Raw genomic sequence first — 19758 nt, 5'->3', positions numbered from 1 at the left:
TAGGGATTTAAGCAGAATTTGAATGTGAACATGTATTATGGGGACTGCCTGTGCGCCTCTGCTGTCGATATGGATTCCTGAGTCCATTTGCTTGCCTTGCTGCAAAATTAAACAACTGCTGCAGATTTTAAGAAACGCTATCATTAGCAGTGGCAGGAGAAATCCAAATTGCTGATTTGTCAGTGTTTGGGCATTTTTAAAATACAGTTGGTTCTCGTTTTTTTTCCTCTTGCTCTGAATGCTATTGTAGTTGTTACAGCTGAACTACCTGTCCTTTTTCTCATATGGGTTTTAAAGCCTTTTCACCTCTGGAAAGATCATCTGGGGAAGGAGTAGTTTTCCTTTGCTCAAACAACTGGTATTTAGCAAGGGCTTCCTGCTGGCATTCATCCCTGAGTTAATCTGGTTAGAATTAGAGCTGGTTGAGAGCTTTTGACGCTGTTTTTCATGGGAAAATGCTGATTTGTCAAAACTGAAACAATTTGTGGAAATGTACCAGTTTCCACTAAACTTGCATCAGGAAACTTTTTTTTTCCTTTTTTTTTTTTTTTCCCCTCCTTGTCCACAGCAGAATTTCTGATATGGAAGAGAGAAAGAGAAATAATCATTGATCAATAATTAAAATAATTACTGGAATAAAAGTAGGATCAAGTGCCTGCTCTGACTCAGAGCAAACATCTGAATCTGGAGCTCCCCCTATCCTCTGTCTCCAGGACATTGGGTGGCTGACTCTTTTGTCAACTTGCATTCATGAGCAAGCACCCCACACCATTTCAAATGACTTTTGTTGCACTCTGGTCATGAATATGAAAATACGTGAAACGTTACAATATTTTGTGTGTGAGGAAAAGCATTTTTCTGCTTTATTTATTTAGGTTTATTCTGCTTAATTTATTTAGCATTATTTAGGTTGATATGTGGCCATGTGTTTGTCTTTGCCTCGTTTGGTAGGAATGCCATTGCACAGAATGAAAGGCATCTTCTAGTCTTTGTTTCATGTCATAATAATGAACGCTGTATTCAGAAATTTGTTTCAGGCAGAGAACCACAGCTTTTATTACTAGCAATCCTGATAGTCTGATTCTGGTTCTCCACTCACCCAGAGTAGTATTTTAGCAGAATTTCCACTTAAATTAATAGATTTTAGTAATATGGATAAAGGAGTCTTCTTCCTCGTGTCCATCAGCTTAGAGCCGAGCAGGTACATCACAACAATGACACTCTTTAGATTAATGTTTTGCTTTTGAAAAGGTGATTTGGAACCAGAGGTACCAGAACACCATCTTTCACGTCCTACAAACGGTTGCAAAAGTTGCCCTGCTCCTTAAGGAGATTTTTTGAGTTTTTAAGGGAAACAGAAGAAAGACTTCTGAAGCAGCTTTAGCTTGAAGCTCAGCCAGTGATTTGAAAGTCACACCACATTGTTTCTGTCTTTTCCTAGTCACCAATAATACAACTTTTGAAAGATAGCTTCTGCCTCCTGTGCATTTGATCAGTTCTCTCAAAATATTACATTGGTGTGCCTGTGGGCTTAATTTAATTCAGCATTTAAGGTTGGTTATGAACTTGGGCTATGCCAACACATTATAAAATTATAAAGTTAAAGTTTAACATTATAAAATCCATCTTGTGTTCCCAAGGTTGTAGCGTCTCTGTCAAGGCATAGAGACTTCCTCCTGTTAGGAAAGCAAGTGAATTTGAACAGTGCATTCTCAGAGAGCTGTGGGAAGGCTTCACAGTGTTACTCCTGAGAGCAGCATTTTCCAAGTAAAGACCCAAGTGTGGTTCTTACGTGCCTAGGGCACTTTAATGGCCCTCTTTTAAAAACTAGCATTGTGCAAGTGGAGCACATACAGGACCAGACTGTCAGCTGGCATAAATCAGCTTTACCCTGTTGAAGGCAAGGAACCTGCCCTGATTTATACCAGCTGAGAATCTGGCCATGGAATAAATAATAGGCAACTGTATGTTATGAGGCTGTAATTCCCTTGAGGGGGCTTTTGTGATAGCAATCTTACTGGAGCCAGAGTGATCTGGTTCTTTTTCTTGGAGCAAAAGAGTAATTGGAGTGCAGCATTGTGACATCCTCAGAACTTTAGGAAGGAAAGATTGCAGGCAGTCAAGGGAAAGGAAGTGTTTCCAGTCTTCTTACAATTAATCATTAAGGATTTTTGTCCAGGAATAATGATGGGAGGAGATTTTGGGAGGATGAAGATTAATTGATTGGAGATAGGTGGTCCTAAAGAAGAAAAATGTTCAAGGGGGATGGCTTTTCATCAAGATCAGGCCTTTAATTTGAAAGCAGTCATGTAAATTTCCCAAACTGCATGAAAACTGAGGCCTCATTTTATCGCTGATCGGTTGTAATTAGTAAGGAAGCAAAGTGGAAATAAGAGTTAAGGGACAAACTCCTCAGAATGTAGGTGTGTGTTTTAATGTTAAGGCCTCATCCCAAAGAATAAGCTGGTATTCATTTTATTGGCAGCAGGAAAAAGGGGTTCAGTCAGTTTTTCCAGGAGCTAACCTGAAGTTCTCCCAGGTCTAGGTATTTCAGCCATGAGATGTGAGTGAATTGTCTCCCGCTGGTTTTAATGCTGCTCTAGATTCTGCAGCACAGAATGGGAGTAAGCACACCATATACATCACCTGTTGGCACGGATAGGTTGTGCCTGGGGCTTTTGAATGCTAATGCGGTAATTTCGTAGATTTCATCTCACTAACTAGTATAAGAACATTTTTAATGTTGCTGTACAAGAGAATGAACTTTGAAACCGACCACAGATAATTACTAATGGATTATGACTTCTGGTTATTTTCAGGGAAGGAAGCAGAAAGCCATCCGCAATTCTTGTGTGTTTTGATATGCTGATCTGTTCTGATCCTTGAGATTCAACTAGCAGCTCAGATACTAAACTCACTATATAAGGCTGCAGAATAGCAATAGGCTATAGTACTTGCACACTTGAAGAAAACTCTTAGTGGTCAAATGGAGCCAAACTTTATCTTCCTTTCTGTCTGTCTGTCTTAACTGCTGCCCTGCTTTTAGTATTGCCTGGCTGTCCTAACTAACTTCCATCTGCTTTTCTGGGAGCTACGGCTGAAGTCATAGTTACATCAGGACTTATCTTGTGCACTTCCAAAGTGCTCCAGGAGGGCAGCATCTGTGAATAACTTGTGTTTGTTAAAGTGCATGTTTTGGGGAAATATGATAGATGTAATTACACTTTTCCCCTTTAGCAGTCTTTTTTTTCTCCTGCTCCGTAGTCTCTTAAAAAATTATATCAGTAGACATTCAGTATCCATGAAGCAATTTTCAGGCTGCTGCTGAAGGGAGGACTGTAGCTACATGTCTGTTTATTTCATTTCAAGTCAGTGTAAAGCTACTAATTAATCTAGAGTAGCACTTCTGTTATTCTGAGCACAAGGTTGCGTAGGCTGCATTTTACTCACATTTTATCCTAAAATAGGCTGCATTGTAAAAATACACGTGATTAAGGATGATCTTTTTCACTGTATAAATGATGAGATGGAACAATGATAAAATCGTGTAGGAATGTTCAGCATCTGACCAGCACTGAGCTGCTCCCAGAGTCCGTGGCATAATCGGTCTTCTGCTCTCAGAGCACTCCTTTAGCTCTGCCTCTAACTCTAACAGGACCATTCTCCCTGACAAATTCATAGGAGCAGTACAGGAACGAAGAAATAAATCTTTGTGTGCTTCACTAATGAGAATAAATTAATGAGGTTTTGAACAGTACAAATCTGTCCATCTATGATCAGGAGCCCACTGAGATCTCAAGAGAAGAGCTGTCATGTGCAGGTGGTTGTTGGTCCTTCATTTCCGTTAGCTGGTTCTGCCTGCAGGCGTGCAGCAATTACCCTTCTCATCTGTCTCTGGCATACAAGGGAATCTATGATGCTTCAGTGACTGTGCTGTGGAAGGTGGCCAGCTGCCCTGCTGTGTACCTTCCACCTCTTCACCATTCCCATTACTGATTTTTCACTGTTGCATTTCTTCCTTTTCCTACAGCAGTTAGAGCTATTGCCTGAAGAGTGGGAGGCCCGTAGTCCTGCCACTCAGCTTGGGAGTATCTAAACTCCATCAGTAACTTCTCTGGCAAGGAAGGATCCTTGCTGGCTAAGGCTGAGCAGGGCTGTGGGGGCAGCACTCTTCAGGGAAAGGGCTGACGTGTGTGCGGGTGGTCCCCTGTAGCATGTCAGAGGAGAAGAAAGCTTGTTCCCTGATGGATTCATTCACTATTCCAGCCCCTGCAGGGTGACTGAGATGATCTCCAGGGAGTTCACAGCACAACAAAGAGAGACTTTACATACAGAATCTTTCCTTTCTTTCTTTCTTAAAATTTTTTTTTTTTAGATTGGAAACAACCGTTTCTCTTCCTCATGAAAGGATCACAGAGGACCATGTAATAGTCGTGACTTTGTAAGCCCCTTTACTGCAGCTTTCAAAAAGTAACTAGGTCCTCAAATACATACTTCTGGGCTATTGAATATCCCCTTTCTTTCAGTCTATTCTTCCATTTCCACACCCAACTTTACCACAAAGGAATGCCTTAAGTCAAAAATCTGGGAAGCTGATCCTTTTATTGCATTTATAGTATTCTCATCTGTTATGTACAGTGCCAGGCCAGCAGGCTTGCAAAGCTGGTGTAGCCCAAGTTTGCATGTAAGAAGCAATACCAAGTGGGCTGGTTGTAAAGCCGTATCTGTTCTCTGTTTGCTTGTGGATGATTGAAATAGGAAGACATTCAGTGGAAAAGATGGGAAACAATTCTGGAAATGAGAACACAACCAGAAAGTGTTTCTTCATCTTTGTTTTTCTTTTATGTTCAGCTCCTTTTTGCACATTCCTTAGCTCTCACATTTTATAGTTTTGCCTTGAAGTTTCTGCCTGGCTGAGGTCTTTGCTGTTCCCACTTTTCCCTGAAGGCGTTCTAGTGCTATGAGTATTAGTGCAACATGAAGAACTTTCCATATGTACGTCATTGTCTTTTAATGTATATAAGAGAAGATATCAATGTGATTCAGATTTAATCAATGAGATCCAGGGGCATGAGATTTAGCATGAGTGGCCAGGCATACAAATATTTTCATTGTTTAAGAGGTAAGTACTTGAACCTAAAAGGAGGATTTCAAATTATATGAATTAGGTATAAAAGCTGTTTCTTGTATGTGTTAGGAGAGCTTAGAGGTTCCTTGTTTTATGTGGGAGGTGGAGACAAGGCTTGATGGTGACTTGGAACTGAACAGAGTTTTTGCATCTTGACACTTGGTCAAAGCAGTGAGCTGAGAAGTAAGAAATCAGGGCTCAGTCTCTCATTAATCTCAGGAGATCCAAACCCAGACCTCCAGTTTCTCAGAATTTCACCTGTTGTGATTGTTAGGCTACTGTTAAACTTTAGAATGGCCATTTGTACTAGAATTTCCACAGTCTGGATTAGTCCTGCTTAACATCTTTAAAAAAATAAATACATTGCATTAGTTATGGTTTCTACAGACAGTTGTAGAACTTGTGGGAAATGAAAAGAGGTAGTTTCAACAGCAGTCTGTTGTGAATGGCAAATTCAAGTTCAAAGAGAGTCATAACTGCTGTTATTTCTCAATGGAAATTTTGGATGATAACAGAGCATCCAGGAACCCTTGTCAGCTCTAGGTCCCCTGCTAAGATCAACAAGATACAGTTCACTTTTCCCCCCTCTCCATTTCTCCTTGATTAAGAGGCTGTGTGCTTGGAGATGCCAGGGAACAGTGAGGGCACAAAATTGGGTTCGTCTCTTTAAGGCCTAACTCTTCCCCGGAGTGGCCACATACATTTGTGATTCATCCAATTCACACTTTCCCTGATTTAGAATCTGTACTTAGAATCATCAAATGGCCTGGGTTGGTAAAGACCATAATGATCATGCAGTTTTAGCCCCTCTGCTACGTGCTGCATTGCCAGCCACTACACCAGGCTGTCCAGAGCCACATCCAGCCTGGACTTGTTGATCTTTGTTATGGTGCCGTGTAGTGTGATTGTCAAACATGTTTCTACCAGTGGTTTGAATTCAGAAACATATTGGCCTTCTCATGTTTGAAGGTGGGTAGCAAATGTTAGAGACAAACCACTAATTATTTGAAATGTCTTACCCTTGAATGTCAATGACAAGGCACACTTACCACTATCATAACCACACATCTAGAAATAGAAAACACTGACACCTGTCTTTTGAAGCCGTTGCTTAGTGTGAGTAGTTTTGCTGCCAACGCAATCGTCACTCTTCCTTTTAAAAGTTGGAGTTTGTTTTAAATTTCCATTTTGTGTTTTTTAGTCTGATGTGTAGATAGCTCTGCCTGGAGCAGTAGTTTCCACTCTGTTGTCTTTAGGCCTGCAGTGGATTAGGAAAGAGGTATCACTGTTTGATTAGGGAACTGTATTGCTTTGTTAGCATTTTCAAGCACAGGTTTTATGTTACGCTTGCCTAGCTTTTGAAAATGACAGACTTGTGTTTTTGTACATAAGAAAAATGAAAGAATTAGGAACAGTATGTAGAGCTGCTGTTCTGTGGTTGGGTACTGATTTGGTCAGACGTGCAGGCAGTTTGCCATCCCTTAATAAAACACTGCATAAACAGCAGGAACTGGGAGCATTTACCTTTAGGCAAACGTAAGATGGTGTAACCTAGCTAAATTTGCTTTGTCAGAATGGTAAGCTGTGGATAGGAGAGCAGGGAGCAGCACTAACTTTATTTTTCCTTACTCTGCAGGGAGGGAGAAGTGGTGTAAGTTTATGAAAGGTGAACATGCCCGTTCCAACAAATGGAAATTGTGAGTGAACTAAATCACTTCAGAAACAGGGAGCACATTTTTAACAAAGAGGATAATTTCATGATTAGAGCCCCATCAGGGGTTGTGATGAACTTCCCAATGTAAATCTCTGAATCAAAGCAGGATTTTGCTTTTTGTGCATATGCAGGGAAGTTAGAGCTTGGTGCAAAAATAGCTGGATGGAATGATTTCACTTGTAGAAGGTCAGACTGGGAAAAATAGAACTGGGAAAAATCATTGAAGCACTTCCTGATGTAGAGGTCCTGTAGCCTAGAAATCTGTGATACAGCCAGTAAATACCAGGCTGGCTTCACTCTTGTCTTTCAGAACTCCTACTAGCACCTCCAGAAGTAACAAACATTTAAGGGACATGGCTAACTAACCCACTGGAAGGATATTTCAAATATGCATGAGTTCTAAAATTTTGCATCCAAGGAATTTAAAAAATGTCTCCATTCCTACAGAGTACTTCCCTCTGGTATAAATTAAGATATTATTGTGTTTGGAAAGCTTGGAATTGTTCTGTTTTGTGAGAGCACTTTTGAAAACATATTTTGTTCTATGTGAGTGTAGTATTTGTGGGAAAAAGAAAAAAAAAAAAGTTAGAATGACAACTTTAGAGAATGAGCTGACCGTATCACTGAGCAGTTACACCAGAAACCATAACAAAGCTTACAACTGGCTCGTGATGTTTAAACGGATGCTGAGTAGTTCAGCTACTCTGGCCATGTTACGCACGGCTTCCTGAATGGCAATTGTTGGAATAGTAATTTCATGACAAAACTATTAATCCGTTTGGCATTTGTTGAAAATGATCAAGGCATTTCATAAGAAACCCTTAGACATCCTGCAGACTATTACTGATTTCTACAGTTGAATTAGTGGCCGTTAGACAAAAGATGATTATGTGCTATCACCAATATCTAGAAACACTCAGTGACTCTAAGCCATTAAACATTAGCTAGTGTAATTTGACATGGCAGCACTCAAAAGTTAAAGATTAACATCTGCTGTAGATCTTATCTAATTGAATTTAACTCAGATGTTGCAGTAGACATTTTCTGTCCCAGGGTTGCATAAGAGGGAATGTTTGTTTCTGTTCCCAAAAGTGAACTGCACTATTGAAAAGTTTAAGAAGTATCATCCTATGTTTTCTGTAGTTCTCAGTTCTAGAAGAAATTTTTGAAGTAATTGCATGAAACCATGAGGCGTTCGAATGAAAGTTAAAAGTCAACAGAAGGTTTGCTTCTGAGCTGCTACTTGGTGCATTTGATCTTGTGTTTGTCTTATCTCTTCCTAGCTTTCTCCCTTCTAATGAAGGAATTGTTTTATGGACATTTATAGACCTTCAGATTACTTTCTTCCCTGCAGCATTTCTTCTAAGTATGGCAACTTGCAAGCCTGTATGCTATCTTGGAATTGCTGAAAGATTATGATCTTGAGAATTACTTAGGCTGTAGCTTGCAAACAATGGCCCTGTCAATAGCAACTGGGATAGGAAAACCTTAGAAATCCAATTCCATGTATATATTTCACATTCTGAGTTTATTTACAATTTTATTCTGCCTCATCATAAACAAAGTGGAAGAGTCTGCAGTCCCTCACACATCTTCGGGCAGGTAGACTAAACATTTTAAACTGGCAAGTTCCTTCCCACTGAGCTGTGTCTAATGGAGGAGCATCCTCACCTTATGCTGTAATGTCAACCTCTCTAGGCCTGGCTGCTGCAAGTGGTGAGTAATCACAGAATCATAGGGGTTGGAAGGGACCTCTGGGGATCTTCAGGTCCAACCCCCCTCCCTTGCCAAAGTAGGTTGCACAGATTGTAATGTGTTGTATATAGTGAGAATCGTTGTATTCCTACATATGGATTTTTGAATGCCTGGTGTTAACTTCTTAAATGTGAGAACTTAGCTACAGGATCGTGTACACACACAGAAGAGACTGCTGTAGAGATAATTTATGGTAAACTGAATGATTTGCTCATACTTCTGGTTTAGAAACAATGAATTTTCAAGAGACGCGTTTATGGGTGAAACACATTAAACAGTGGACAGGCTTCACCCATCATTTCTGTTTTTCATCAAACCCAGTAAAATGTCAGCCTCAAATAGAAATGAACGAGCTGACTTATCTTTCCCTTATTTCAGCAGAGTGGTGTTGCCAGTTGCTGATTCACTGTCCCAGAGTTAGCTGGAGGGAGTCATTTGCAAATGCGTTAAAAGAAACAGCTAATACCTGGGGATATGCTAGCAAGTTTACCCTAGGCAGATAAAGGAAATACTGCTTTGCTGGTACGGAATCTTCTTTACCAAGAAATCTGATTATCCTGTAGCATCATTCCACAGCAGTAGGATTTCTACAAAAGAAAGTTTTCCTAATGTTGGATATCATTAAAAGTGTATTCTTATGTGTGTGCTCTTTTCTCAACGCTCAGTATGTAATTCCTGTTCCGGAAGTTAGATGCATCTATCAGGAGAACATCTCCCTGGGGTATTAAATGGTGTTATTCTGCTTCTTTGCATGTAACTTGACAGAGACAAATATAATCATCCAAGCTACTGAATTTGAGAATGATCTGTGTTTTTCCCCAGATCCATTCAAAGTGATTCTACTCCCAAGGGATTACATTTGAGTCTAACTTTCTTCTGATTTACCATTTTAGCTGAACTGAGAGTAATTTCTTTTTCATACTGTTTTCCTTAATCTGTCATTCAAATCTTTCTGTGTGAGGACAAAATGGTTCATAAACATTATTTGCTTGCAGGTAAATGCCTCCTAACAGCAAAAAGGAGCTCTGAATAGAGCCTCTCCATAAATACATTTGCATAAACACTGACAGAGGTGTCTGTGTGTGTGCAAAGGATGTGGATATGTTGAATAAGACTTTTTACTTGGAAGCTATACTTCAGATAGACTAGGAAGGGCAGGTTATGCTCAAATCTAGAAAAGGTTTTTGTCAGAATGCATGGATGCTTTGTACACTGGGACCATAGCAGGGGTATCATTTGTTGGAGGATATGCCTTAACTTAAATTCCATATTTCCCAAGTATTCCAGAAGTTAAGAGGGCTTCAAAAAGCTAAGCAAAATGAGGCTTATTTTCTGATCTCTAACATCAGTAGATTTCATATTAATCTTAAACCAAAATCCCCAAGTTTTATCATGACTTGACTGTCATGACAAATTTTGCACCCTAAACACATTTTTGTTTTGTTTCCTTACTTGTTTATGGATGGAAAGAAGGAACAGTGGCGGTAAAAGAGCTTTCAAAAAAAAATCTTGCTAATGCCCTTCTTTTATCTGGAAAACCAAATATTTATAAATCCCTCTGAATCGTGTAACTGTGTAAGGATTGCTGGTTTAAAAGCACAGTTGTCTGGTTAATCAATTTAAATGCTTATTTTGAATGGGCAGCTGTGAGTCTTCTTGTGTACACAGTTTCTCCCCACATTCATTGTTGTGTTATGAAATATTATAGAAATTGTGGTCTGATTGTGTAGGTGAACAGTCATACTGTTTTCTGTAGTGTGAGATAGAGGCTGTCTCTAAGCAGAGCTTCCTTCCTTAAGGTGGACCTGCAGTGTTGTGGCTGAAGACAGTTTGCTTGTCCATTTCCAATCCTGGCTGTGTTGATTGTTCAGATTGTGCTTTAAGAATGCCTGGACCTGCACAAAGCAGCCCCTGACCCAGGACTTGAATGTGCTTCAACATCTGGCACAGAAGATGCACTTGTAATGACCAGTTACATTAGCTTAATATGGAGCCATGTGTGGGAAAATATTCAAGTTTGAATTCTTCTACCATGGTGAAAAGACAATGCAAAACAGCAGAACTGCAATTTATGTACTCTAAACCATTCAGTTATACCTTAAATATTCTAATTAAGTGACTTAATTACATCACTTGGGCTCTAGTATTTTTGAATGTAACCTTTTAACTGATGTTTGAACAGATGCACCCCAATAACATGCAATTCCAATCATGGTATTATATTTTGAGACTGCCTTTGATTTCTTTTTGTTAAAGAACCAAGTCTTGTAAGTAATACTATAAAGAAATGTAGTCAGAATCAGGCTCTTTGAAGATGAGAGTTAAAGTTCAACAAGAAGTTTCAGAGCAAAATCTCATACTCAGATAAGACCTCTGTCTGGGTTGACAGAGAGTTTTCCCTGAGTAGTGGTAGTTTCAGGCAAATATTCATCAGATTTTCCCCTGAAACAAAACAGAATTGGGGTGATTTGGCTGAATTTTGTTGGTTTTTTTCTTTTTCTTTTTTTTAATTCAAATTAGTGATCTGCAGCAAGATTAGGTATTTCACTTCAGAGTGAGGATCTGAGTGAGTGCTTTGTCTGTTCCATTTGCATATTCCTTTCTCCTGAAAACAGTGTGTTCTTGAACAAGATTACTCTGACTCCTTCAGCATCCTGTGAAGATGACCACTGGTGGGTCTTTCTTCTGCTTGCTATTAAAGTTGGAGAGTGATAGCTGTCATTTCAAATGTCTCCCATAAGTCTTGGTGACTGACTTGAGATGCCAAAAGTACTTTTCCTGCACAGTCCCCTGCAGAGTCACACTCCTGCTTACTTTTGTGATGGATTTGAGCAGTTACAGGGCCTATTCTGAAGAGTGTTTGCAAATATTTCTGGGGAGAAACATCACGCCCTTTCTTCTCTGCTCAGAAGGACCACACCATCTCCTGTCTCAGAGCAGGTGGTGTTTGAAAGCAGCCCACTTTCAGGCCAGAGCTAGCCTAATATTCCTCGTGGCTATGGCACAGTGGGCAGCCTGGCAGTGGGCCTTGAGTGCAGTGCAGCCCATGGGGTCGTATGCTCAGGGCTGACCAGTCTGGGTGCTGCTGTTGAAATACACGGTTTTCCATTGCCCTAGCCAGGCGTTCCCGCCCCTCACGCCACATTATTTGTTGCGTTTGCGTGGTCAGGTAGCTGTCTAGACTGGAGAATGGTTCTGGGTTCAGACTGTCCTTTTGGAGGCGGAGGGAGGCTCAGTGAGGTGAATATTAATGCAAATCAAACCCCCAGTCTGGTTCCTCTGTGAGGAAAAAGGGCATGCAGTGTGGGATGGGAGCCAATAACCAAAGGAGGTGAGCTGGACTGCTGTTTTGGTTTTTTGTTTGTTTGTTTGTTTTTTGCAAACTGTGACCATTTGTGCGGATATTTTCAGTATGGGCTCACTGGAGAGGAAAGGAAAAGGGAAGATCTGTTGTGTTCATGATGCTTAAGAAAGAAATCAGTCATTTCTCTTAACACAGTGTGAGGACCTCTCCAAGAGGCGGACAATTGTTGTTCTCAAAATATGTGTTTCCTTGCGTAAAAAAAAGAATGGTACTAAAAATAGGATGTCAGTAATGGTGTGCAAATGGGAGGCTGTGCAGTGGGATCCCAAAGGAGTGATCTGCTGAGGGCTGTGGAAAGCTGCGCGTGACAGGAGCCCTCTGGGCCCTCAGAAACTGCCCTGGAGCTCACATTGCAGTGACCGTGCTTCCTATCATTAGAACGCATCATACGGAGGGAAGATAGGTATGGCCTTATATGCCTTCCAAAAACTGTCCAGAAAGTGTGCCAGTAGTTTCAAGGGAATATTGCCAGCAACAAATAAAATGAAAAATGAAAATATGAAACAGCGAATACGACAGCGGTAGTTTTTTTTTTATGATTCACAAAGCAACCTAGCTGTATGAAAGGTAGCCTGAGGGAGTGAGAAGTAACTTTGAATTTCCTTTCTGTGTGGTTTGTCAGTCTTAAATGTTTGTGCTTCATTTTCTCAACTTTAAAAAGCAAATAAAACTCTTCCCCCGAAGTAACGTATTTCGTGACCTTCTGTAAAGGTTTTTGTCTCAAACCAGAGAGGATCTGCACATGCCTGTCAGTCTCCTGAGTGAATGAGCAGTGTTAATAAACACGTGCTGGTCTGATTTAACCCTTCCTAAGCTACAGTGGTTGATATAAAAATATTTCTTACCGTTTCCTGTGCATTTTAGGTATCTTAATGTTCTTTTGAATACACTGTGGACACATTTAGCAAGAGTTCAGCTTCAGCAAGAGTTAAAGTGTAGTTTTAGGATGTTCTTCAGGAACGATTTGGCTTTCTTTGCAACCAGAGTCACTGTGCGCTGTCAGTTTAGGGGTCAGTCTTGCATTTGGAAGAAATTGTTTTCCGTCAGCTGCTTAAAGCTTCCATATTCTTGTTAAAAATGGTGCAGGTGGTCATCAGGTATGTTACGAAAGTTTTTCTACATATGGAATTCACATGTCTTGAGCTTACAGTTGATTTAAAAGTAACTGAGTAAACCACAGCAACTTCACGAGTGATAATTCTCAATTCTGACACTGGCTAAACTGAGGTAAGTCAATCACGCTTTAAAAGGACTTGGAGATTGGCACACAAAACTGCACAACCTCAACCCCTTTGATTTGATCAGTTAATCTGATGTGGTGTTGTGAGGATGCCAGGCCAGGCCTTAGTTTTTTGAAGCCATTTGTAAAGTTAAATGTGACAAGGCCAGATACTAACTATGACTGAGGCCCCGTAGGAGTGTCAGTTCTGAGTGCCTGGCTGAACGTATATGTTACTATTTCTGATTTCTGTGTGGCTTTGGTTCCACACTGTTCTGTGGGAGCTAAGGGCTGCCTGCTTTAGTGCTGCAGCAAGGAGGAGGCATGGAAGTTGTCTACAGGGGAGAGGAAGGACTGTGCCCATGTGTCGACCTACTGTGGAAGTCACAGGTACAACAACAGCAATTCCCCACGGGAACAAAGGCAGAATTTGGCAATATGATACAGAAGGAAGCTTGTAACTTTGCACTTAGCAGTTATCACAAAACAGACATTCATTACTGCTAGTAATTTCTTTAGATAAGCAGTGTTGATACCTTAAGAATACAATCCTTTTCTTATTTTTTTTCTTCTTTAATAATCTCATGGATTTTTCAGTTTGTATGGGGCACTGAGCCCACTCAGTGGGTTTGCATTTAAACTGAGGAACCTGTTTCTGCAGAATACTTTGATTAGTTGAGGTAACGTGGTGATAATGTTATTAGAAAATGTCCGGAAATGCTGTCCCACGTGTACTAGCTGAACCCTCAAATTTCCCTGTTGGAAACTGGAAATTTAATAAATAGATGCTTGAAAATAGAGTTGAATGGCTTCCAAGTGGACGTTCCTCATGTCTCTTGTAGTAAAAGAAAGAAGGACAAAAACTAAACTTTTGGAAGGAATTTGTGCTTTTTCAAGAGAAATGGTTCAGCTACCCTAAAGTTGTTATGAAGATTGAAAATCTCCGTCATATTTTCAAGTAGTTTATTGGTGGCAGTGTGACTGTTGAGGGGGCAGGAGTGCAGAGAAGCATGTTTCTGTAAACAGACTAATTAAATAGTCGGAGAGAGAGGTAGAATAGGTTCAGAAACTCCATTCAAGCTAGTTAGAAGGTTCTGAAGCATGTTTTTGTCGTGGTGAGGATCTGCAGTTGGGCGTGGAGGCATTTGTGTTTTTCTGAACCAGAAGTATTCTTAATTGTGTACGTGTAAATACTGTGGGATTTGCCCCACAAGCTCCTCTGTCATGAAAAATATTTTCTGTTTTTCTGCGTTACAGAAAGAACTATTTAATACTTGAATGCCTACTGTCTATTTTCAGAGCATCTAAGTTGGAAAAATATTTGTATGAATCCAAAGTGTTTATACTTTTTCAGCTCTGTTTCAAGTGAAGTAATGGCAGCTTTTACTTTGCAAACAGGGTTTCAAAGGAGGTGAAGTTGCAGGATATGCAGAATTAGCATGAGGTCAGAATTAGCTATGCAAAGGTCAGTCCTGAACTATGGATCATTCTTGTTTTAACAAAGCAGGGAAGCTCTTTTTCCCAGTCTTCTGAACCAGATGAGCATTGCTGTCCTTGATATCTGAAGTCACAGAAGGAGTTAACCACCAAAGACAGCTTCCAGTAAATTCCAAACTTAATGCATTATGCAGGAAAACTAGACCCTGTAGTCATAGCTGAATAAATTGGTCTTCATGTTATATCACACATCATTTTCCAGTGCTTCATGCTGCTTACTGGCTGTGTTAGGGAGGCTGCGGGTTAAAATCAGAAGAAGATGAAACATCCCTTTGAGTGCCCTATGGGAAGTCATCATTTAGATAATTTTTTCAGCCTTTTTGCCTGAAGACAGTATTCATTTGTTCTGCCTATTGTAGGCTACCATGGAGCGCTAGACAGTGGTCAGAAAATGCAAAAGAGAACAGCGAGTTAAAATCTGCAGGTAAAAACCTAGGTCATTAGTCAAAGTATCACAACAGTGTTATTCTTGTTGTCTGTTTTCAGAGTATGATCACATCTCATTGTAAGTGCTGAGCTAGAGTCTCTGCACCTGAACTAATGTCAGTCAGGAGTCATTTCAGTGAAGACAGATAGCTCAGTTCTGAGACGTGATTGAGGCAGGCAGCTCACTACCATTCCTTGTATGAGTGAAAGGAGCCTAACCCATGATTAAAACTGCCATTGTTAGCTCATTTTGGAAGTAGTGGATAAAAATAGTATTATTTTAGTGCATTAAATACTACAATGATTTTTATCCTCAGGATCTCCAGCTTAATGTTCTGTTCTCTGCCTTATTTTCTCCAGTTGTGTCCCACCCCCTCACTTCTGCTGGATATGATTCTGTTTCCATGTCAGTGCCTACAGCAATCCCTAAAGCAGGGTTTTGGCAGTTCCACATTCTGCTAAAAGCCAGGCACAATGAAGTTTTCTAACTCCTGTTCCTTTTCCTTTTGCCTTCTCCCTCTGTGCATGCCCTTCTTGCTCCTTATGGATCTGTGGGTTGGAAATAGTGGTTTCCACATTTAAATGCAGCCCACCCAATGGCCTTCCTGTAGTGAGCCAGCTCTTCTACTTTGGCCTTCCTTTGGTGAACTGGGGGTGACCGCACTATTCTGGATAGACCTAGCTCATCAGAACAGTTTCTAGCAGACTTCTCAGGTATAAGTGAAGAGCAGAGGCTGCAGTCCATGTGCACCATTGGAAGGCCTTTGGGCTCTAGCTGGGTGGTCTCCCCCATCTCATAGTAGCTGCTTTGTGATAGAATGGATCATGAGACAGTTGGATGAACGTGTGTATCCTTGCATTAACAGTTATACTGTTACCATCTGATTGGTGTGACGTTTTTTTTTTCATGTGACAGGCAAGACCCTTTACCTAATAGGGAAAAGCTATGATGGGCATCTCTGCCAATTAATTCATGAAGTGGTATTAATAAAAATGACATTATTTTGGTCTTTGTTCTTCACAGAGCCTTGACTAGGCTTGATCAGACAGGAAAGCAACACAGTAGTCCCAACCATTTTGCAAACAAGTGCATTTATCACAGAAATGTATGTATTTAGACATCAACTAAGAGAACTGCTGTGCTAGGCTGGAAGGCTGAGGATCAAAAGGAAACCTAAAAGGTGAAGAACCTTAAGGAAGAAAAGGGGTTGACTTGCTAGGGTCAGACCAAGCTGACTTCAGTGATTTGTGACCATCTGTGATACAGGATGATGCAGAGCGGAGCTTGGTTTTCTGGAGTCCTATCATGGGAACAGTTAAATATAGTGAATTTAACATTTGTGGAGCCAGCTTTGCTCTGATATATTTGAGTTGCATGTAAAAGATAGTTCATATTTGGCTGTAAGGAAGCCGTCTTAACATGCTGATCATCATTGCTATTAATAGAAACAGTCACAAAATTGTTCCTATGGCAGTCCTACTCGCCTAAATTATAGCTGAGATTAAGGATCATAGCCCAAAATATGATCCAAGACTATGAACTGTATGATTTCATACTCATTTCAATTAACGTTGGCATTAAACTCAAAAGTGTCAACTGTAGCTGAAAACTTGAAAATACTTGCTTCATGGGTTACCCCTGTGTGTTGCAATGGAAGTTACCTGATGCTCTGTGGTGTTGCCAAATCCTGTGATTTTATTGTGAGTCATACAGTAGCTGATATTTTTCTTGAAGATCAGGCTCCTGGAATGTACTGTTGTGGGTTTTTTTTTTTAACTTTTGATTTTGTAAGTTAGTAAGTTTCCAACCCTTTGTGGCCAAGGTTTCCAAACAATTACTCAAATGCACTTTAAGAGTGCAGCAATGGTAAAGTAGAACCCAGGAGGTTTGGTTTTTATTGTTTGTTTTTGGGTGTGTTTTTTTTCTTTGAAACTCATTGTATTTCTCTAATTTCTCTGGCTTGTCCTGTGATTTTTTTGAGACTCATGATTTTTGAATCTTTAAAATTGATTATGATAATCTCTTTTCCTCCTCATACTACTGCACTGAACATAACCAGTATAATTAAGAATAGTCATCAGGATGTTTCCAGGCATGAAAAACAAAGCTCAGATCACTCTTTTTCCTTGACACCTTCTCCCTTGTACACTTGAATCATCAATACTTAAAAGGCTTTTTTGGAATACAAAGAATGGTTTTGCAACAGCACTTTGTTTTTTGTGGTTCTGGTGGTGGTCCCATTTGTTTTGAATGTCTGCTGAGGTTATAGGTTATGTACTGGAAGTGGTAGGCAAAACAGAAAAAAATGTTGTATGTAGTATTGTTCCTCGAAAAGCTTAGTCTCCATGTGTTGAATGAGAAGGTTAATACATTTTGGATTCTTTGGAACTACTCCTGTGCTATTCAGCTATTGAGACACAAGGCTATGGAGTTGTTCTTTTTGGTGGAACAAGGACAGCTTCCTTCTGTTCTTTTTGATAAGGACATCCTTCTCCATGCAGGTTTCCACGATGTAGTGGAGTGAAATCTTAAATGAAACCTCAGCTACTAGCTGGAATTACTTCGTAGCAAGTGAGTTCTCATCCCAAAAATCAGTAAAAATAAGAAGATTGTAAACTATTGACTGAGGTCTCAATGAAATTTACAGGTCTGTGAACAAGAGGTGCAAAGCAAACAACTTGAAGATACTCAGTAGACTTTAGGTGAGGCATACTGTTCATAAGAGCCAGAGAAGTCAAAAGAAAGAAGTGAACCATGAAGTAAAAGTATTGTCCCACAAGTCTGGCTCCAGCAGAAGTCACGGTGTTGATATTTTCTCTGTGGCCACTCTGGTGTCTCTTCTGTAATGTCCAGCCCAGGTTTAGCTTACATGTTCTGTGCATTTTAACCATGATGACTGGTTTATAGTGATCAGCTGAAATCTTCATAGCCAAGAAACTGCTGCCTTTTTTGAGCTCTCTTTGTGGACAAAGAAGCAAGGAAAGCTAGAATTAGACTTCCTGCAGTAGTCAAAATAAGAAGTAAAAACAAGGAAACTAACATTAGAGAGTAGATGAAAAAAGCTCACATAAGAGGCATTTTAGAATGTTGTCCTTCAGACGTGCAAATCTGTGTTTTTTCTGTTGACTTTCCCATTATATCCACACATTTTTTGTTGTTCTTTTTTTTTTTTTGTTGGCTGTGGTTTGTTTTTTTTTTTTGCTGTTGTTGTTGTAGTTTTTGTTTTTTTTTTTTTTCTACAGAAAAATGAAAGACTGCTTCTGTCCACAGCATTAGTGCAATTTTACTTTTCTAAACAGGAGAAAGTTTTGAGGAGTTCGCTCCTGTCATATAAAGTGGGTGACTGGGTAGTCAAGCAGTTTCAAAGATTCAAGTTAACTACCAAATTAACTTTCGGTGAGCTACCAGAAGAGGAGTAACCTTGCTGGTCATGAGCTACTCATTGCTTGTAGGACCACTGGGGAATTATTGAGTAAATTTATCTATGGAAGAGCCATAGCAACTTGCCATTCTCCAGGAAAGATGCATTGATTAGGGGAAGGTCTGGATTTGTGTGACTTAGAAGCAGACTAATATTATCTGATAGGGAATGGTCAAATGTGTCCTTAACCCAATTAGTTTGGGAGCGAATGGGTTGTCAGAGGGGGCGAGGCCAAGTTGTAGCAGTGTACAGTACGCCAACACCTGCTACAGGAGTGTGAAAAGAATTTGGGAAGTAAACTGCAGTCCCTCTTCAAATCATATGCTGAATTGCATCTGATTTGTTTGTGTGAAATAACGAATCCCATGAACTGTCAGGGGAGTGAAAACAGAAGCGCTGTATGGTCAGACTCTATTACAAGAATATTTGGGAAAAAATTCAATTCCATTCAGTTATGAAAGTCCTACAACTCCATTGGCTTTTGCCATTAATGTAACCTGTTTAGAAAGAAACTGACTGACTACCCAATCTTCTGCTAGTTCAGTCTTCTGAATTAAAGCCTACACAGGTCTAACTTAGAAACTCAGTGTTTGTGTCTGCAGGGAATTGCTGCTCCCTATGTGGATGTTTATTTTATTTTTGTTTTTTAAATCAAGCTGCCTGGTTTGGAGATCTCTCCTTGGGAAGAGGTCCGAGCATATTTCCAGCTGTTTGTTCCAGTGGGTGAGACTTGGCAGACCAGACATGGGTGGGAACAGCACAGGAACGACCCTCTCTCTCAGTAAGCGCAATATGCTTGAGCTGGTCTAGGTGAGGACCTTCTGTCCATAGTCTTTGGCTCTAGCCTTGAGGAGGCTGAAGAGGGGTAGGTCATGTCTGTGTCAGAGATACTGTTGTAGTTCAGCTGTCCAGTGAAATATGGAGCCTTTCAAACTCTGAGCTGAAAGCTATGTCAGTGCAGCTGAGATCTGTAGTTTGAGCAGTGAATGTCTTTCCCCTGTGCTGTCACCTACCTTGCACCATGCCACAGGTTTCCTGTGTGAACTCAGCTAGGTTACTTTTATCTCTGTGGCCCATTGGTAAAAACAGTATCTCCTTCATGTTTATCCATATTACTTATCCGAATCTTTAGGAATATAGATTGTCCCTCAGTGAGCGGAGGAACAGTACCCCATTGTCAGAGTGCTTCGATCATTACTGTAGCCTAAAAAAGTTAATACAGCTATTATTTTC

The 19758-nt window shown here is 40.2% G+C and overlaps 1 long non-coding RNA gene across 1 annotated transcript; it reads left to right on the top strand.

Annotated features, from left to right (window-relative positions):
* Nucleotides 1-11785: 11785 nt before the first annotated feature.
* Nucleotides 11786-18087, top strand: LOC122189200. Its single transcript, XR_006181747.1, has 3 exons — nucleotides 11786-11928; nucleotides 12361-12364; nucleotides 18077-18087. It is a non-coding gene; the product is annotated as an uncharacterized LOC122189200 (long non-coding RNA).
* Nucleotides 18088-19758: the final 1671 nt, after the last annotated feature.

This window comes from Lagopus leucura, unplaced genomic scaffold (genome assembly GCF_019238085.1).
Source record: "Lagopus leucura isolate 7727_CA_CO unplaced genomic scaffold, USGS_WTPT01 Super-Scaffold_100157, whole genome shotgun sequence".
Taxonomy (NCBI): Eukaryota; Metazoa; Chordata; class Aves; order Galliformes; family Phasianidae; genus Lagopus; species Lagopus leucura.
This window is presented reverse-complemented; position numbering and strand designations above follow the sequence as displayed.